Source organism: Nannospalax galili, unplaced genomic scaffold (genome assembly GCF_000622305.1).
Source record: "Nannospalax galili isolate Female #2095 unplaced genomic scaffold, S.galili_v1.0 scaffold89, whole genome shotgun sequence".
Taxonomy (NCBI): Eukaryota; Metazoa; Chordata; class Mammalia; order Rodentia; family Spalacidae; genus Nannospalax; species Nannospalax galili.
Genome location: NW_008359211.1, coordinates 819,609 through 826,689, shown reverse-complemented (window position 1 = coordinate 826,689; position 7,081 = coordinate 819,609).

The window sequence follows — 7,081 nt, the reverse complement described above, 5'->3', positions numbered from 1 at the left end:
TTTGTCCCAGCAATCAGAACAATGTTTGGCACGTAGCAGTGGTTTGGTGCGTCTGTATTGAATGACTGAAGAACATGGATTCAGAACCCTTGTGAGCCTTGAACTCAGCGTTGTCTGCTGAGGTGCAGAGTGAGATCTGGGTGTCAGTCCTGTTTGAGTCTGAATCCTGCCTCCGCCACTTACAAGTTATATGAAAATGGACATGTGACTGGTATTCTTTTTTTTAATATTTTATTTGTGGTTTTTTGCTTTGTTTTGTTTTGTTTTTTGGGTCTTTTTGAGACAGGGTCTCCCTGTAGCCCCAGCTGTCCTGGAACTCACTATGTAGACCAGGCTGGCCTCGAACTCACAGAGACTTGCCTGCTGTGCTAGTATTAAGGGTATGTGGCCCAAAGCTTGAGTTTTCTAATTTGTGAACTGGAGGTATTCAAGGTCACTCCTTCAAGAAGCTGCTGTGAGGACTCACTTAGTGTATACAACTCGCCTACAGCTTGCTATGCCAGTATAGTCTCTGCAGTCCATCCTTACAGAAAGAAGCCTAATGTTAGAGCAGGAACAGAGCAGACCCTCAGCTTAGACACCACCAGGGAACTCCAGAGGAAAGTTTCACCAGTGAAATGAACAAAGAAAGGCCTGGAGCCCAGAGGCTGGAGGCCCTTGGAGGACTCTGGCAAAGGGCACAAGACTCAGCCCTTGGGAGAAGCTCCAACGACAAGCTGCTGCTGCTGCTGCTGCTGCTGCTTTGAGCTGCCACATGTGGCCCCTTAATTCTGGCCGCTTGCTGGTCCTTGGCCTCCAGTGCAGGGAGGAAGGTGCTTCCAGCCCTCAAAAGCTCCTGGAGGTTCGCATGAGATAAAGACAGACACACATGAGGGGCCAGGTCTTTTCACTCTGCAGGGCTGGAGGTTGAGGGGAGATGGAATGGAATTCTTTAAATCCACAGAGGGATGGGAAGGAGGAAGCTCAAGCTTGTTCACCAAAACCTGGCATGCTGGAGTTACAGGGCCCCCTTGGAGTGCAAGTGAGGTAAGTTTAGGACAAATCAAAGGCAGCGTGCTTCACCCAGCAGGGGAGGACACTGATGGAACTCATTACCCCAAGATGTGGTCTCAGTTGGAAATATAAATAGCTTCACAAAAGGTTTAGATAAATCCATGGATGACAGCTCCATTCATGGGTTAGAAGGAGAAAGAGGCTGTTTGGGGGCCCCCTGGGCAGGCATCAGGGAGGCAACCTGGCCTCCCTAAAGACCACCCCTTGGCAGCCCTGCTAGAGGCAAGCCTCAGGTCTCCGGGACCAGAAGGCGACGTTGGTGTTCTTGTGGATCAGGGTGTGGCTTGAGTCCCCCAGCTTCTCAGCTTCCCCAACATTCACCATCTACTGCTAGGGAGACTAGGGCATCGAGCAGGTTTGAGGAAAGTAGCTCATCCAGGCTGTCCCCTAAGGGACCAGCAGAGGGAGACAGATACCGCATCCAGTCCCAGATCCTAGCACTCAGCAGGAGCTGACTGGCCGGAGGAGGTTGTCTAGTAAGCATCTGTGGATGTCAGCCTTGTGCCCAGTTGTGCAAAGTCCCACAGGGAAAAGAGGGCAGAGAAGGCATCCTCTCTGGCTGGGAGTGACTAGGGACATGAGAGTGAAGAGGGCTTATAGGAAACTAGGGACAGAATGGGGAGGGGGCCACTGATTAAAAGCTGGTGGGAGCCCAGTTGCTTGTCTGTGGAAGCCTAGTTGCTTGTCTGTGTGACCTTGAGCAAGTTGTATAACTCTGTGCCTCAGTTTCCCCATGATAAAGTGGCAACCGTAGTATCATCTGCCTCAAGGGAATTGAAGTATTTAAATGCTTTTTGCAGTGCCAAGCTGTTAGTACGTGCTCAGTAAACAGTAGCTATATCTGTACGGGTAGGAGACCAGAAGGTTCTCACTTAGAGCTTTTGGACTTGCAAAGCCTTTATTTGACTGTCTCATGTGAACCTCATCACAATTCTGAAGATTAACCCTGAGGTTAAGAAGGTCACTTGTGGGGCTGGAGAGATGGCTCAGTAGTTAAGAGCACTGGCTGCTCTGCAGAAGACCGACCCCAGTTTGGTTCCCAGCACCCACATAGTGGCTAACAACCACCTACAACTCCCGTTCCAGGGGATCTGGACCCTCTTATGGCCTCCGAGGGCACTGTACAATATGGCTGCACTTACATACATGCAAAACACTCATACGCACAAAACAAAAATAAATTTAAAAAATTTTTAAAGGTCACTTGTAAGTGGCAGACCTGGGCCTCTGTTCCACCTCCAGTATAGGAGACAGAACCCAGGGCTTTGAGCGTGCTCAGCCACTGAGCTACATTTCCATCCTAGTCTGGAATTTCTGATATTACAAAAAAAAACCAAAACCCTAGGAATCTTTCTGGAGTTGCTTGTAAGTTGGAGGGAGGTTGAAAGAGGCCTGTTACAGGTACCCTGGTCCGTACTGAGCTTCATAACAGGCTGCCCACACCTCTGGCAGTATTAAACTCATCTTACATATGTCACTCAGCCCCTCTGCCCCTAGTAGGCAGACTGTCTTCTGGGTCCACACTCCTCAGTGAGGCATATGCGGTAGGTGCTTCAGGAAGTCTCTGGGAGGTAACGACCTCACAGACGAAATGAAATTAAATGAAATTCCTGTTTCATTTAACCTTTGCAAGTTGACCCTGAAATAAATGCATGCAGATACCCTATTAGGGACGACTACGTCCTATGACCATCATCCCTGTCTTGGAGAGGACACCAATAAGTAGAGGTGGTGGGACTTGCCCAAGGTCACTCAGTAGAGGAGGGACAGGTCCTCTCCCTCTGTCACTAAGCCTCCTTATCTCCATCAGTGTATCATTGCTGGCCCTATAGAAGGAGACTTTCTTTGACTCCTGGCCTGGACAGCCTGGAGAAAGCCGTGAGAGGCCTGAAGATAGGATGGTGGGGAGGGAGGGCAGAGAGCGGGAGGAGCCCACAGTGACTCAGCGGGGCAGGATAAGGATCTCCCAGCCCAGGGAGAGGTAACCCCACTCCTCTGCCAGGGGAGACAGAGTCACAGAGCCTGCGGCATGGGTTGGTCAGGGCAATGGAACATCCTGGGAGAATGGCAGGGAAAGCTCCTGGCGGGCAAAGGAGTCAAGCACCTGGGGGTATCCCTCTGCCTCTACCCTCTTCACAGGCCCATCACCCAGACACTCTGGCAGAGGGCAGATAAAGTCCTGGTGGGGTAGAGGAGAGGCAGCAACAGAGCCTCAGAGCAGGGTGCTTCTCAGCGACCCTCCGGCTTCACAGGGGAAGCAGGGTGGGGTGTCCTTTGGGAGGCCTGAGCTGGGCCAGGTATGGGTGGGGGAGCAAGGGCAGGGCAGGGCCTTGGCTGAGGTAAGAGGAGCCCTCTGCCCCTGGGGTTTCAGCTGACATCAGGGCCAGCACAGGGTGAGGCCAGGCCCTGTGGGCTGGAGCATGCTGGAGGGAAAGGGAAAGTGCCCAGTCTGCTGCCTCTCCCTCTTGCCCTCAGCAGTACCCCTCCGCCCCCAACTGTGCACCCTGCAGAGGAATCCCAGGAGGTATACTGGGTTAGGCCTCCGACCCACTGAGGACTGACTTTGTGGACCAGGATAGAAGGAAACCCTTGTCTTGCTTCCTTGGTAGACGTCCTTCTAACTCCCACTTTAATGCTCATTGTGTGTTTCCAAACTCCCTGCTAATGGGATCCAGAATCATAGCTGAGCTCTCCAGCACTCCTGGGGGCTGGCCTCTCTTGGACACAGGAGGGCGCTGTAAGATACCTGGCCCAGCTCACAGTGCTCCGCCGTGGTGGTGGAGGGCAGCCCTGTCTCCCAGGTGCTGGGAGGCTAGGCCTTCTCAGGCATTAGAGCAATTTCTTCACGCCCTTGGTGTCTTGAAAGACCCCTGTGCCCATCGACACATGCCTCATAGCCAGCAGTGCTTGGTGAAGTCCGGCGTTCTAAAGCCTGCTCTCAGACCAAGCTCTTCTCTTAGAGTCCTCTCAAGGCAGCCTCCATGTTGACAACTGCATGGTTCAGCTGAGGGGGCATGTCACCGAAGTCAGACAACGTTGGGTTCCCATCCTGGTCCCATCATTCAGTCTGGTGTAATGCTAGAGTGACTTTGTCCAAGTCCTGCTTCCTCGAGTAAGAACAAGGAAATGAGAGCTCCATGTTAGGGTTCTTGCGAGGGTACAAAGAAATGGATGAAAATGGACCTGAGGAGGACCACCCCGACCACCCCTGTCACCCCTGTGCTGGGGGAGGAGCTTGGTATTTTGGAGCTGCAGAGATGGCTCAGCAGTTATAAGAGCACTGGCTGCTCTTGCAGAGGACCCAGGTTCAATTCCTAGCACCCACATGGCAGCTAACAACCTTCCATAACTCCAGTTCCAGGGGATCCAACGCCCTCTTCTGACCTCATTGGGCACTGCATGACACAGGTGCACAACACGGGTGCACTTACACACTCATAACACACAAAATAAAAAATAATATAGTTTTACCTCAGTCTTAAGATTACTTCTTCAAAGACGTAAATAAAATACCGTGGTGTCGCACACCTATAATCCCAGCAATCTGGAAGCAGAAGCAGGTGGATCTCTGTGAGTTCACGGCCAGTCTGGTCTGCATAGCAAGTTCCAGGCCAGCTGGGGCTACATGAAGACCCTGTCTCAAAAAGCCCCCCCCCCCGCCAAAAAAAAGCAATTGTGGCATTTAAGGCAAATAACCCTATGAGAACTGCTGGCATGTCGGTTTTGCCTGGTGGCTCCTACCTACACCCAGGTCAGCCTCCACCCCTTCATCCCCACAGCCCCTTAAGGCTCCTCTGTCCCTAGCAACTGGCATGGAGGAGGCCTTCAGGAAATGTCCCTGTCCCCTCTGAGGGCTTGTCCAAGCTCCACTCCTTATCACTGTCAGGAGGAGACCATGTTAGAGGCTTCCCTAGTTCAGGAATTGAATTCTCCCTAGGCCAGGACCCCTTCAATGCCAACTCCATGGCTGTGCCTGACACGGTATTTTGGGGTACCTGGAGAGCCCCCTCCAATGCCAGTTGTGGAAGAAGGAGGGAGGGAAAGGAAGGAACTCTAGCCAGTCCCTGAGCCAACACTGAGTCACCCTCAATGCTTGGAGTGCAGCTTGGTCTTCATCTGGTGCCACATCTGGCCCCCCACTCAACCGTACCTCTTGGCGTCTGACGTGCTACTCACCTGTGGCCTGCTCTCTGGAAGGCCAGAGGTGGTGGCAAACCAGTGTTCTGGTCATTAACCCCCTGAATACTCCTACCATCCAGGGGAGAGGAGGGGAGAGGGAGTTAAACCCCATGGCACACTGGCCAATTGGAACCCAGGTATGCTGACCCCAGCATTGCTCTCAGCAGGCTGCTCCAGGGAGCCATGTGGGTGGTGCCCAGTGGACCCTCCTTGGTAATCCTACTGTATTTCCTCTCAAGCTCTTTTCACATCTCTTCCTGGGACCCTCACATTCCCTCCCACCACTATGGTTAATGATGACATGTGGTAAGTGTCCCCAAACTAGAATTCTTAATGGTCAAGTTTGGGGTTTCCCTTTCTTCTCTGTTACAGGACCTAGCACCCAGTAGGGGCTGGAAAAGCAGCCACATAGTATCCCTTGGGACAGAGGGGACTGATCCTGATACTTCTCTCTTCCTGAGGATGCTTATCTGAAGCTACAGGTGGTATCTGGTGTCTCCGCCAATCTCCACCCTACCCACAGGTCCCTGGATTGTTGGGCTTTAGAAGGATTCCATAAAGTTCTGAGAGCCACCAGGGAGTGGAGGGAGGGGAACAAGCAGAAGCTGAGTTAGTCCTTGAATTGAAACCCAAAAGACAGCCACCTGCCCTGCCCCCCCCAAACCTTGGGAGGGCTCTCCTGCTTCAACTCTCCTTTCTTCCTTCTCCCCCAAATTCTAGCAAGCCCACCCCATTGAGTTGGCAAAGGAAGGCAGTTTTTACTCCAGCCCCCACCCCACCCCAACTGGCAGCTCCTAGCCTGCTGCCTTTGCCCAGACATGGCAGAGGGGCACTGGCAGCTCGGAGATGGAGCTGATTTTCCCTTTGGCAGTATGGAAGAGGGGAGGGGAAAGCTTGGCCCCCACTGGGTGAGGGAGAGAGGGCAGGGAGGCAAGTCCAGGCTTGGGGCTGAGGGAGAATGTGACTTTCCCAGCATGTGGGGTCACTACATTAACAACTAAAAGGCAAATGGGGGGACCCCCAGGGGCTGTGTTTTGTCCACCCCCGTGAACTGGGTCCACTGGGCACAAAAGCCCTCAGTTCCTGCATGCTCATGCCTTAGAGTCCCATGAAGTGGACTCTTGCTGGGGCAGGGTGGAACAGCACTATAGACCCCTCCCCCGCAGCATTACTAAGTGCTTGTAAGAGCCTATTCCTCTCCGCCAGCAGCATCTCCCCCTTCTGCTCCTGCAGCCACAGGTCTCCTGTCTTTTTCATTCCCACCCACTTGCCTCTGTGTCTCCTCTTTCCTTTTCCAGGTCCCTTCTCCTTCCTCTCCACTCCCCCCCCCCACTCTCGCTCTCTGAGCCCTTTCCTCCACTCCTCATTGAGGCTGCTTTCCCCCTGACTCAGCAAGGTGCTTTATAAGGTGCTGAGGGGGCTCAGCCAAATCCAAACCACATTGTGCAGCCTCTCCACCAGGGGCGAGCTGCGGAGCGGCACAGCCCTGGCTGGGCTCACGCTGTTCCCCTTTCCCCCCTTCTTTTCTTCCTCCCTCCCTCAGAAATGGTAGATGCTAGGGGGAACCTCCTGGTCCACTCTGGGTCAGTCGCTTGTGCCCATCTGCCTTCTTGACCTTGGCATGAGCATCAAAAGATGGTTAGGCTCATGGGCCAAGAATGTCATTGAAACTCCAGAGTCCTGGCTGGTGGGGGTGGGGAAGAGGTGGGGGAGGGAGGCCCTAGGCATTTTTCACAAGGGCCCCTCCTAGGCACTTTTCATCAGAGCAGCTACTGATGCTCCAGAGCCCCCTGCCCCCCACTCCAGGCCAGTTCTTGTTCCCAGCTTTTTCTTCTTCTGAAAAAAAAAA